We start from the raw sequence: 13,955 nt of genomic DNA, 5'->3' as shown, positions 1-13,955 counted from the left end.
GCAGTCATCTGCCCACATGAAAGAGTTGAGTCAAATGTACACACCTCTGTTTAACTGCCTGGGGGGGGGGAACCTGAGCTAGTATGTGCATATATACAGTATGTGTGTGTAGATAGATAGATAGATAGATAGATAGATAGATAGATAGATAGATAGATGATAGATAGATATAGACAGACAGATATGAGGGGGGGGATAGATAGACAGACAGACAGACAGATAAACAAACAAACAGACAGTACGTTTCCGAGCACAATTCAAAGCGCTGGTGCTGACCTTTAAAGTCCTAAACGGCCTCGGTCCAGCATACCTGAAGGAGTGTCTCCACCTCCATCGCTCTGCCCGGACACTGAGGTCCAGTGCCGAGGGCCTTCTGGCGGTTCCCTCGCTGTGAGAAGCCAAGTTACAGGGAACCAGGCAGAGGGCCTTCTCGGTAGTGGCGCCCGCCCTGTGGAACGCCCTCCCACCAGATGTCAAAAAGAAAAACAACCAGCAGACTTTTAGAGGACACCTGAAGGCAGCCCTGTTTAGGGAAGCTTTCAATCTTTAAGAAATTAGTGTATTCTAATATTTCTGTTGGCAGCCACCCAGAGTGGCTGGGGAAACCAAGCCAGATGGGTGGGGTATAAATTATTATTATTACTATTATTATTACTATTATTATTATTATTATTATTATTATTATTATTATTATTATTGTAGATGGATGGATGGATAGATAGATAGATAGATAGATAGATAGATAGATAGATGATAGATAGATAGATAGATAGATAGATAGATAGATAGATAGATATCACATCTTACAGTCCTACAGTCCCCATCATGTGCTATTTCTGCCACTGCAGCTGACAAAGTTTATTTGCCAGTGCAATTACACTTTTGCCATTTATCTGCAGCTGAAAGAAGAACACCCTCCTCTTCTTTAAGTCAGTGCCTGGCAGGCGAAATGAATTCACGGCACTGAGCAAACAGAGAAGGTCCTTTGGCAGGGTGGAGGGGCAGGAGGGAGAGAGGAAGGCAGGCAGTGCGAAGGCAGGGGTGTTCTATAGGTACACATTTTCATTATAAGCGCTGGAGGGCGTGGAGAGGGAGGTCTACTAAAATACCTTTCCTCGATGGATACCTGCTCCCTGCCTCCTTGGCCCTTCCTCCACTTTGTGCTAGAAGACTTCCCATGCTAAAAGCTTAGCTGAGAGGGGATTCCAACCAGCCTGGCAGCAGCAGCTGCTGCTATGGGAAAATTTGTCCTTGACTAACAACAACAACAACAGAGGCATCTGGCCATGGGCTGCAGCTTCTGCCAGCAATATATGCTGAATCATCACCAAAGGCGACCAGGACACATGCTGTTTCCTTGAGATTATTTCTTTCCACGGCTCAGGTTTATTTTCTAAGAGCCTGACCCTGGCTTGCACCTAAACACATTGGCACCAGCTTGCAAATTCCAGGAGAGTTCCACAAATGCCATCGTGGGCCTGGGCCGCTGTGCCAGGAGTTCTCTGCCTCCAACTGGACCCTTGGAATGGCAAGGGAGCATTTGCTACGTGGCCGTTTCCAGAGCCCCTTGTCACACAGCACACAAATGAGCACAGGAAGCTGCGATATTCTGATCAGATTATTGGCCCCTCGGACCCTGTTCTGACAGCACTGACTCTTCATGGCCTCAAGTAGAGGTCTTTCACACTTGCTAAATCGCTAGCCTTTTAGCCAGAGATGCTGTGGGGGCAACCTGGGACCTTATGCACTGAGAAACTCAAGGGTACCGTTTCATCGGGAATGTGGTGGTTCCTCGGAGCCTAAAATGTCAAAGGATTTATTTCTCATCAGTGTCTCACTTCCAGTGTAATCAGTTGGCAGGAGCAAAGCACACCAAGCAAGCTCGAGTTAACTCTTTATTAGCAAAGCGAGATCTGTGTCAGGTGGTCTAATGAGCACAACAATTCAGGTCTTGCTCCCCAGGAAGCAGTTGCCAAGACTAAAGCAGGCATAGGCAACGTTGGCTCTCCAGATGTTTTGAAACTTCAACTCCCATGACCCCTGACCACTGGCCCTGTTAGCTAGGGATCATGGGAGTTGTAGTTCCAAAACATCTGGAGAGCCAAGGTTGGCTATGCCTGGACTAAAGGTTCCCACCTCCCCACAGCCATCTATGTCTCTTCCTCTCCAGGTTTTTTTTCCAAGCATTCGGAGACTGTGCCTACATTCCTGCCTTTGCTTCTCCCACTTCATGCCTCTCCTGGTTCTGGGAGACCGAGGGTGGGGAGGAAAGCCTGTCACAGCAGGAGGGTGACACACCTGTGACTCTTCACCAGCCTGATCCATTTTTGCCTTTTGGCCTCCCTCCTCTCCTGCTTCAGCCTGTGCCTCACATTCTGGACTTCTCTCTGCCACAGACTCTCCCCACTCACTAAGCCCTGTTACCTCTCTTCAGCTTCCATCACCTCATTTGCCTCCCAGTCTTCTCCCTCTTCTCCCTCTGGCCACCCATCATCATCCCAGCACCAATCCCCAGGCTCTGAGCCTTCTTCCCCTGGGGGATCCCCACCTGGTGCCTCCCATCATTCCTCAGCCTCCAATCAGTCAATGACATCAATTAAGCTGCTCAAATACTTCAGCATTTTAGTAACTGTGATATTTTGAAGGTATTTAAGAGACAGCACAATTTTTTGCTAAACAGGCAGAGACAAAATGTTCAGAAAATGATCTCCAGCACATTGCTATAATGCTATGATATAACAGTTTCCCCTAATGGCCAAAATGCATTTGAGAACCCACTGGCATTGTAAGTTGTGCCAGGTCCTTTGAGACAACCATCCAAAACCCTGCTTGGCCATCTCCTTTCTGCAGAACCGGAATGAGAAACCAGTGGCCCTTTGGACTCCAACTCCCATCAGCCCCAGTCAGCATTGCCAGTAGTCAGGGGCAATGGGAGTTGAAGTCCAGCAATATCTGGAGGACCAAAGCTTCCCCATCTCTGCCATAAGGTAATTTATTACCCTAGAGGGCTGTGCTCCTCATTTCCAGACTACTTGATACTACTGCTGTTTTTGAGGAGTATCCTCCAGCCATGACCTTGGGCATGCTGGTGACCCCCCAAAAAGAGAAGCTATGGGAAAGAGAGATGGATTGTAGGAGAGGACATATTGCACCATCCTGATGCCCTTCTTCGGCAGCACGTTTTTCCATCTCTCCTTTTAGATGTTTCACAGCTGTCTGCTGGCGTGACGCCCTTCTAAAGCCAAAATTAGCCAACATCCCCATTTCCTTTCTTGGCTCAGTTTAGCACTACAATTCTGTTGTGGCTTAACAATGTCTGTTTATTTGTTGTTGTTTTTCAGTACACGGAGAGCATCACCTTTGTGATGAGGTTGGGAACTTCTTGTACCTGGGCAGGGCTTTTTTTTTCCCAGCCGGAACTCACCAAAACTCACTCTCGGTATCTCTCAGGTGGACGCCATTGCCATTCGAGGAGAAGAAGGGAGGCGTTCACGGCGAGTCTGGGCACCTCTTTTTTTTCCTAGAAAAATAGCACTACCTGGGAGTGAGACTGAGCTGAGCTAATCGTGTGGGCTAATTACCACTTCCATTGCAAGCTGTTCCATTCTGAATGGTTCTTGTCCAAGCCAAGGCTCTCAAGAAACCACCCCATTTGTGCAAACAAAAAGCCCTGAGTACGATTTAATCTACCTCTTGCAAATGAGTAGAAAACAGACGTCAAGCTCTGTGTATATAATGAAATATGTCCTTTTTGTTGCTGGTGTTGCACTGCAATATGTCACTTGCTGGGTGGTAAACCAACGCCCGTCGCTTGCGTCACCACCATATCTGCTAGGAAAATGTCCATTATTCTGCAGGTGTGGGATGAAGAGAGCATATGCACTACTTGCCCCACATTTTTGGGGACCGCCTCAGAAAAATCAGTTGTTGGGTGTGTGCTTTCCTGGCAAGATTTTGGTACCTTTAAAAGGCTGCGTGCCAAAAAGAAATTCAACAGATGAAGCTTTTATCATTGCATCTCCAGGCCAGGCAAAGGGTTTGATCCAGAAAAGGCAAACTCAGCCCTCCAGATGTTTTGGGACTACAACTCCCATCATCCCTAGCTAACAGGACCAGTGGCCAGGGATGATAGGAGTTGTAGTCTTAAAACATCTGGAGGGCCGAGTTTGCCTATGCCTGGCTTAATCCAACACAGTTAGGTATCATTGCTGAGCTTGCTTAACTGTGTGAGGTTTAGGCCAAAGTTTCACCTATAAATTTCAGCTTGCCACACAGTAGTAAAAGTGTAGGGGCTCTTTTAGCAACAAATGGACAACACTTCTTGAAAGATGTATTTTCCTTTTACTTCTACGTACAGAGCATACCAAACCGCAGCTGTGCATCCACATTTATTCCTTACCTATCTTCCAAGTAACTTGGGAAGCCACAGTGCTTCAGAACATCCTTGGGTGCTTCCAGACTGCCGTCCTTTTCAGGTCAGAGTCAATAGCGCATGCTCAAATTCACGTTATAAAATTATAGTCGAATGGGACGTCTTGCACAACTAATCCATCACCCCAAAAGATAGGACCTTTCGTGATAAGGAAAGTGATGGGAGATGCATTGAAAAGTGTGGGCTAACACGTGCTTTGATCCTGTGTCATCTAACCACCCCACAAACAAATCGGAATGAAAGCTCATTAAATAGCCAGCGTCATCTCATCTCCCTGCAAACAAATCAGGATGAAAGTTTGAGAAATAGGTTGTCTGAACCGCCCCACACCCCTTGAAGTAGATCAGGGTAACACAGGGATTTGCCAAAAGCTGGGACGCGGGTGGCGCTGTGGGTTAAACCACTGAACCTAGGGCTTGTTGATCAGAAGGTTGGCGGTTCAAATCCCCGTGGCGGGGTGAGCTCCAGTTGCTCGGTCCCAGCTCCTGCCAACCTAGCAGTTTGAAAGCACATCAAAATAGGTACCGCTGCAGCGGGAAGGTAAACGGCGTTTCCGTGTGCTGCTCTGGTTCGCCAGAAGGCGGCTTTGTCATGCTGGCCACATGACCTGGAAGCTGTACGCCGGCTCCCTCGGCCAATAATGCGAGATGAGCGCCGCAACCCCAGAGTCGGTCACGACTGGACCTAATGGTCAGGGGTCCCTTTACCTTTACCTTTACCCCTATCTGAGGGGGGGACTGTTCAATTTGTTTTGGATGTTGCACAAAGAATGCAAAAGAATTAACACAACAACGGAGAACTATCATCATGGGACGCTTTGACTGACTGCACACCCAGATGTCCTGCCAATTCAAGTCATCCACAGAGCAGCAGTGGGGACCCTTTTGCAGCCCAAAGGAAGTATTTTCCATCTTGGCCCATTCTCCTGGGTCTGGGTACCAGCAGTGTGTGTGTGCCCAAAGCAGTGTGATCAATCCCTGACCAAGAGTGTGTGTCACAATCTTGAACAGAGCATGCCACTGCTCTAGGCATAAATCTGTCTGTTTCATGGATTAAGGAGCAGTGAAATCTACATAGCAGCAGCCATCCCAGTTATATTCCCTAATAAATCTGATGGGGCAGGGGTTTCCTTTACCAATGGCATTAAGTGGGAAGTTCCAGTAGATTGTGACCATTAATGTATGTCGTAGATGTGTTGTTTTCTACAATGGCTTGCTGCTCCATCGCTATTTGCTTGAACATTTCTCTGTCTTCGGCATATTTAATCACTCACGCCTCGTCTGACTTAGTCTCTGCTTCCTTCTTTACTGCTCACCCCCAAACTGCAGCCCTCCAGATTTTTTGGCCTACAACTCCCATGATCCCTAGCTAAGTGGACCAGTGGTCAGGGATGATGGGAATTGTAGTCCAAAACATCTGGAGGGCCGAAGTTTGGGGATGCCTATCCTTAACCTACTTCACTGCAAAACTATTCTGCACAGAGGTTTACACCCTCAATGCCACAACAGGACTGCAAGACAAGTACAAGCAACCCTTGGGTTTTCCATTTACTCTGTGTTCAGTTCTCGTCTGCCAGTCCCGCATTGTGAAGCTGAATCAATACGAAAAGCCGCCAAAGAGGCTAAATCCGTCTGTTCCGCAAGTTCTCTAGGGGTGCAGAAAAACATGGTTTAATGGAGAATTAACAGTGGGAAAGCCTGGTCTGGGTTTGGAGGATTATTCAACCAGATTACAATAAGATTCTTAAAAGGGGATTTAGGCTTGAAAAAGTGGGACACTGAGCCCGTCAAGCACTTGCATTCAGGGGGAGGTTGAGACAAGCTGGGGAGTTAGGGGAGGGGGGGTGCTTTGTGCAAATGCGCAGTGTGTGTTTTGGGGGGGCGTAAAACCGCAGCTCATCTCAATGTCTCAAATTTGTACATCCCACAGAAATTCTTGAGCCAGAACTGGGGTTTCCCTCTTGCAGGGTTGTAATTTTTTGAGGGCACATGCAGCTATTGGGAAGTTGCCGACCAAGCTGTGCTCAGAGTGGACGCCCTGATTTCATGACCTGGAAGCTGTACGCCAGCTCCCTCGGTCAATAATGCGAGATGAGCGCCGCAACACCAGAGTCGGTCACGACTGGACCTAATGGTCAGGGGTCCCTTTACCTTTTAAGTCTGATTTCACACACTTGTGTGTGACTAACGACGGATGCGGTCCTTTATGCTGCATTTGCAGGGAAGCAGATCTCTCCTACCTGAAAGACGCTCACGCTACGTGATGACACTTGTTAGCCTGTTAAAATGGGGCAGGATTTTGGGAGGATGGAAACGATTCACTAGGATGACTGTTGCCAGGATATCAGAAAGCAGCACGTGTGAGTGTGGGCCGGAGTGCATTCAAGTGCAATGCTTTGCCCCATGCTTCAAGAAGCAGGAACATAAGCAGGGCCGGCCCCAAGGCAAGGCTGGGTGGCGCAATGCGCCAGGGCGCCCGGGACGCCGTGCTGCGGCACCCGCCAGACAGCGGCGCTGTGCCCGGACACGGCACCTCCCCGCATCAGCTTGCTGCCCTCGCCCGCCTCCGCCATACCGAGCGGCGCCCGGAGCCTCCATCCCATCGGAGTGCTGCCTGCCCGGAGGGGCCCTCAGGGCATGGCGGCAGGAGCTGCCGAAGCGCCAAGGCCCACCACGACGTGCATGTGCTTCGCCAAACCCTTGCAGTGCTTGAGGGCTGCCAAGAGGCGGCCGGCCGCTGAGAGCGAGCCCCAGAGCCTCTGCCTCTTCCCCGCTATAAAAAGGTGAAACGGTGTGTGTGTGTGTGTGTGCGTGCGCAGGAGGGATCTTTGAATGTGGGGGGGGGGCTGCCAGAGGGATTTTTGAACCACGGCGTCAGGGCGCCAGGTATCCTTGAGACGGCCCTGAACATAAGTCTTTTCCCAGGGTGGTCAGCTCTAGATCTTGTTGAAGCTTGTATTTCTGAGTCAGGGTCTCCAGGCAGCTGCCTCCTTCCAAATCTTCTGTCGCCAAGGTAGAACCAGGGGGGCGGCACAGCAACCAGCCAGCCGCACATGCTCTATCTTCAGGCTTAATTAAACAGCAGCACATCCTCACCGAGAGGCCTGTTTGCTGAACACGCTGAAGGAGAGGGGAAGGGGGCAACTGCAAGGGAAAACAAACAAAGTCTCCAGCAGATCCACATGCCATTATGCAGCCAGCTAGAGATTGCACAATAAAGACACGGATGGAAAAGTAGGAGAGGGTAGCACAGCCACGAAATGGGCAATAGGTTCCAATAACAAAAGCAGCATTGGTGTTGCTACAAAACAGTTCCCGATTTAAAAAAGAAAAAAGAAAACCACCACTTCCAGCTACGTGACTTTGGCCTTCTCAACGTCCCCATGGAAATGTGTTCCATAAGCAAAGATTTGTTTATTTATAGCCTGCTCTCACCCAAAGGAAATGCTAGGCATGTCCGAGGTGCTTAGTTCAGGCTGGATTTCAAGCCCCATTGATTTTAGTGGGAGGGGTTTAGACACATGCTTAGCTCTGCTATGGGAAGAAATGGGGCTTAAAGATGCTAAATGGTAGGCGGGTTGTGCCTGAGTCCAAAGTTTCTATACATTTGGGGAAGTTGGACACCTCTTAAAATATGGTAACTGAATTTTGCATAGCAGTTCCTGAGATTGAGGAGCAGATGTTTGCCAATGTTTGGATAAAACTGGACACTATTTTGAATCAAGATGGCCAGCTGATCCTTTCAAAGCTGCACTGATTTTGCCCACTGGTTTCAAAACTGCATGGATGTTTCGGGTGTTGCTGTTTTTTTTAAAGACTTCCTGATCAACTCTTCTAATCATTTCTAAAACAAGATGCTCCAGAGCCCACATCACCCTAGGTATCATGCTGCTTAAGAGCCTAGATGTGTAGTTACATAGTGATGCAACTCTGCACATGCTCAGAAACACTTTGTCTACAGCCAGCCTGCTTGTGTGGCAAAAAGACTAAAGGCTACTGACAACTGGATTCCCAATTGAATCCTGGTACAGGTTAAGTTCTGGAGTGGGCTCACTCACAGCCGGTCAGGTTGTTCCCAGCATGTCATAGAATCGTAGAGTTGGAAGAGACCACTAGGGCCATCCAGTCCAACCCCCTGCCAAGCAAGAAACACCATCAAAGCATTCTTGACATATGCCTGTCAAGCCTCTGCTTAAAGACCTCCAAAGAAGGAGACTCCACCACACTCCTTGGTAGCAAATTCCACTGCCGAACAGCTCTTACTGTCAGGAAGTTCTTCCTAATGCCAACTCCATTCTAGCTGGGCTCCTTGGGAAGTGAGAGTTCAGAGTCTCCCTCCTGCAACAGAGAACTAAGCGCTCGGTGAAACCTGAAGCTGGCTTTCTGCTTCACGTTTTTTCCTTCCCATTGCTTGCTGCATATTTGCAGCTCACCTTCCGATCCTTCCTGTGCTTTTTGCATTGGAAGCACACCTCACAATTGCATATTAGTTTACTCCGGGGCAACTAGGCTCTCCTTGGCATGTGCATATGAGTGCATGGGAACATCTCCTCTTGTGAACCACATTTTTTTTTTTGAAATGTTGATAGTGTTATACTAGTAAAAGTGTTATGAGAAGTATAAGGTCTAAAACAGGGATCAGCAAACTTTTTCAGCAGGGGGCCAGTCCACTGTCCCTCAGACCTTGTGGGGAGCCGGACTATATTTTTTTGGGGGGGGGGGAATGAATGAATTCCTATGCCCCACAAATAACCCAGAGATGCATTTTAAATAAAAGGACACATTCTACTCATGTAAAAACACCAGGCAGGCCCCACAAATGACCCAGAAATGCATTTTAAATAAAATGACACATTCTACTCATGTAAAAACATGCTGATTCCCGGACCGTCCGTGGGCTGGATTTAGAAGGTGATTGGGCCACATCCGGCCCCCGGGCTTTAGTTTGTGGACCCCTGGTCTAAAATGTTCATAAATGTACCAGGCAAACACATACTGTACATAAGTATATAAACCACATGTCTGAAACAGTACAGGAAAACAGTCCTAAAGCCATTTTGACTCTTTCAGTGACCTCAAATATTCGTCTGCAGTTTGGATGGAAATGGGAAAAAGCCTCCCCATTGCCTCTGTGCTCACAAATCCTGCCTTAAGGGCACATTGGTGTATGAATACCGTAGGGTGAGCCTGTGACCTGGACTCAGGAATTAAGTATTTATCATCACAAAAGAATGGCCAGGCTCTCCAGGTAAACCAATTAACAGGTTTCCTGCCAGACAGGATTCTGCTGTAGACCGCCCCTTCTGTGATGTTTGTATGATGTATTGGGGGGGGGCGGCCTTGAGCTGTTGTTGTTTAGTCATGTCCGACTCTTAGTGACCCCATGGACCAGAGCACGCCAAGCATTCCTGTCTTCCACTGCCTCCCACAGTTTGGTCAGACTCATGTTGGTAGCTTCAAGAATACTGTCCAACCATCTCGTCCTCTGTTGTCCCCTCCTCCTTGTGACTTCCATCTTTCCCAACATCAGGGTCTTTTCCAGGGAGTCTTCTCTTCTCATGAGGTGGCCAAAGTATTGGAGCCTCAGCTTCATGATCTGTCCTTCCAGTGAGCACTCAGGGCTGATTTCCTTCAGAATGGATAGGTTTGATCTTCTTGCAGTCCATGGGACTCTCAACAGTCTCCTCCAGCACCATAATTCAAAAACATCAATTCTTTGGCGATTGCTTATGGAAGCCTTCATTATGGTCCAGCTCTCACTTCCATACATCACTGGTGGGGAAACCATAGCTTTAACTATACAGACCTTTGTCGGCAAGGTTATGCCTCTGCTTTTTAAGATGCTGTCTAGGTTTGTCATTGCTTTTCTCCCAAGAAGTAGGCGTCTTTTAATTTCATGACTGCTGTCACCATCTGCAGTGATCATAGAACCCAAGAAAGTAAAATCTCTCACTGCCTTGAGCTACAGGGTGGCAATTTCATATGTCTATATAAGGGCTTGCACACCATTGTTCTGGGTTCCTCCTCCCTCCTGCGTGTGTGGGGGGTGAGCACCCTGTTGCAAGAGTTAATAAAGATCATAATAATAATTTATTATTTATTCCCCAGCCACTCTGGGCGGCTTCCAACAGAAATATTAAAATACACTAATTTCATAGAGATTAAAAGCTTCCCTAAACAGGGCTGCCTTCAGATGTCCTCAAAAAGTCTGGTAGTTGTTTTTCTTTTTGACATCTGTTGGGAGGGCGTTCTACATGGCAGGTGCCACTACCGAGAAGGCCCTCTGCCTGGTTCCCTGTAGCTTTGCTTCTCGCAGTGAGGGAACCGCCAGAAGGCCCTCGGCGCTGGACCTCAATGTCCGGGCAGAATGATGGGGGTGGAGACACTCCTTCAGGTATACTGGACCGAGGCCGTTTAGGGCTTTAAAGGTCAGCACCAACACTTTGAATTGTGCTCGGAAACGGCTTACTAGCTGCTTTGCTTCTTGATATTATCTGGTTAGCCTCTGTTATTTTCTCCTACTGATAGAGAACCTACATAAGGACTCTATACGGCTCTTGGGTACCCCACAAGGGGAAAGGAGCATTTTTTTTCTTAAAAGGAAACCAACATAATTTACCCTTCTATGCCTCTTGTCCATTTCATTAGACATGAGCTGATATAATTTTAAAAATTACATATAACATGTCATATGACACCAATCTTTACTGCGCTCTTGTGGTTGTGCCGTAATACTCCCAAATCACAACCTCAGCTGAAAGAATAAGGGGTTGCTATTGCACAAATTAAGCTTAAGACAACAACTCTTTGGAAAAAGCTTACTCCAGATACATCAAAGCACAATTCAGTAATCCAGGCTGGAAAACAGCAAACAGAACATTTCTGTGGCGTGTGCAAACAGAGACCCGATATGCAAACAACACACATTGTTAGGAAGCAGCTGCCTTGAAAAGCACCTCTTATTTCTGCCCTAACCTCTTAGACATGTCTCAGGCAATAGAGGGACAAAGAAGGAATAGCTCCCCCTGTTCAGATCCAGGAAATTCCTTGGCTTGAATAATAATGTAACAAAAAGGACAACGGAACTCAGCACTGAAATACATGCCCCCAAATCTTCTAATCCTTAGGGGGAAATGTGTTCCTGAAATATAATTGGGTGAATGATTCAACTTCAGGAGTCACATGATGGAACCACATATCTGAAAGCAACTCCCATGGGTGGGCTAGCTTTGAAACCCCTGCCCTCCTTACGCACCCTGTGAAGTTCCAAAAAGCAGGCTATACGTAGGAATAAATAATAAGCACCACCATCTTAAAGCAGTAGCCTATAACTTCATTTATGTAGAAGCCTCACTGAGGGCAATGGGACTCAGGCTTGCACAGTGATTTTATTTTTTTTCCTGGGGGTAGGCAGGGGTATGCATAACCCTAAACATTTTGTGAATCTTTGTACTTTTGTCCATTTACTGTATTTATTTCCTCTGATTTGAACCATGAAATGGTGATTTTCTTGAGTCAAAATGAGAGCACCCCTAAACATTTTATAAGAGAAAAAAAAGCACTGGGCTTGTGTACACATGCTTAGGGCCCCTGCTTTAGGCATACAGCCTTCAGTTCTAAGCACATTTGGAAAAACGGTAAGCCCCAAAGAAAGAACTCAATGGGACTTAAAAGGTAAAGGTAAAGGTACCCCTGACCATTAGGTCCAGTCGTGACAGACTCTGGGGTTGTGTGCTCATCTTGCATTATTGGCCGAGGGAGCCGGCGTACAGCTTCCAGGTCATGTGGCCAGCATGACAAAGCCACTTCTGGCAAACCAGAGCAGCACATGGAAACGCCGTTTACCTTCCCGCTGTAGCGGTTCCTATTTATCTACTTGCTTTTTGACGTGCTTTCGAACTGCTAGGTTGGCAGGAGCTGGGACCAAGCAACGGGAGCTCACCCCGTCACAGGGATTCGAACCGCCGACCTTCTGATCAGCAAGCCCTAGGCTCTGTGGTTTAACCACAGCGCCACCTGGGTCCCTTCAATGGGACTTACTCCCCCACACAAAAAAAATCATACTAATAAGTCAGCTTATTATCTAAAATACACCCTGCGTGTACTGGAGTGTTTGAACTGTCTTGCCTTTGTCTCTGAGGGAAATGATTCGTGCAAATCAGACATTTCAGGAGATCAGTTAAGAGTGTGTGCAATAGGGTAAAAGGTAAAGGACCCCTGGGCGATTAAGTCCAGTCAAAGGCAACTATGGGATTGTGGCGCTCTTATCGCTTCAGGCCAAGGAAGCTGGCATTTGTCCACAGACAGCTTTCTGGGTCATGTGGCCAACGTGACTAAACCGCTTCTGGCGCAATGGAACACCGTGATGGAAGCCAGAGCACACGGAAACGCTGTTTACCTTCCGGCCACAGCTGTACCTATTTATCTACTTCCGCTGGTGTGCTTTTGAACTGCTAGGTTGGCAGGAGCTGGGATAGGGCAACGAAAGCTCACTCCGTCGCATGGATGTGAACCGCCGACCTTCTGATCAGGAAGCCCAAGAGGCTCAGTGGTCCTCCGTTCATCTACCACTGGTAAGGTGGAGGGAAGAACAGTGGCAGCACAGCCAAGGGGAGGAGGGGAAGGAGAACTGCTGAGGAGACCTGTCCGACCACTGCCAAAGGTGCTCAAGAAAACCAGCATCCTTTTCTCCTCTCACCCCAAATGAGATGACCAGGTGCAGCTGAAGGGTTTTACGAAATATAATAATGCACGCTGCCCTGGAAGCTGTGGGGTGTCTTCTCACGAGTGGCAACGAAGGGCGTCTTGGAGCCAGATGTTCAAAAACCTGCACGTGCGTTTATTAGGCTCTATTGAAGCATGACATACAGGAAAAGAGGACAACTTTAAAACAACAGCCCCTTTGATGAATATGGTGTGGGCATGTCTTGTGGCATGTTCTTCCTGGCCAGAAGTTCTTGTTCCTATTAACTTTGTTTTGGAAAAATCCTTGATATTTGTGGATGGTCATGCAATCTTCGGTTATATTCCTGTTGTGTGGGGACCAACAGATGGGAGAACAAACACGGAACCCGAGACCTGTTATGGTGGCAAATATTCCAAAACTGGAAAGACAAACATCCTCCGTCCACAACTCAGTGGCCTGAAGATCTCACTGCCCCCATTCTCTGATTAAATGTGTCTTCATCTTGGTAAGTTAGTTGTTCACTATGAATCTGGGCACTTCTTAAGATATTGTAACCAAATTCTGCATGGGAACTCCTGAGATCAAGGAGCAGGTTCAAGATAACAGGTTTTTTCCATAATGGAAAAAAAACTGATTTTAATAAATGAATACAGAATATTTGTCACTTAAGAGAAGTTGAAGCCGCGAAGAGACAGAGGGAAGTCAACTAATATAGCAGGGATTTATTTTACAGAAATAAAGTGACTGTAAAGAGAAGAAAAACTACAAATGTGTTTCTTTCTGAGAACCTGGTGTCTAGAATATTCAGACTTCTGTTTGTATCCTTTGAATAATTTTG

This window comes from Zootoca vivipara, chromosome 2, assembly GCF_963506605.1.
Source record: "Zootoca vivipara chromosome 2, rZooViv1.1, whole genome shotgun sequence".
NCBI lineage: Eukaryota > Metazoa > Chordata > Lepidosauria > Squamata > Lacertidae > Zootoca > Zootoca vivipara.
The sequence above is the reverse complement of the archived record's forward strand: the minus strand, read 5'-3'. Positions refer to the sequence as shown.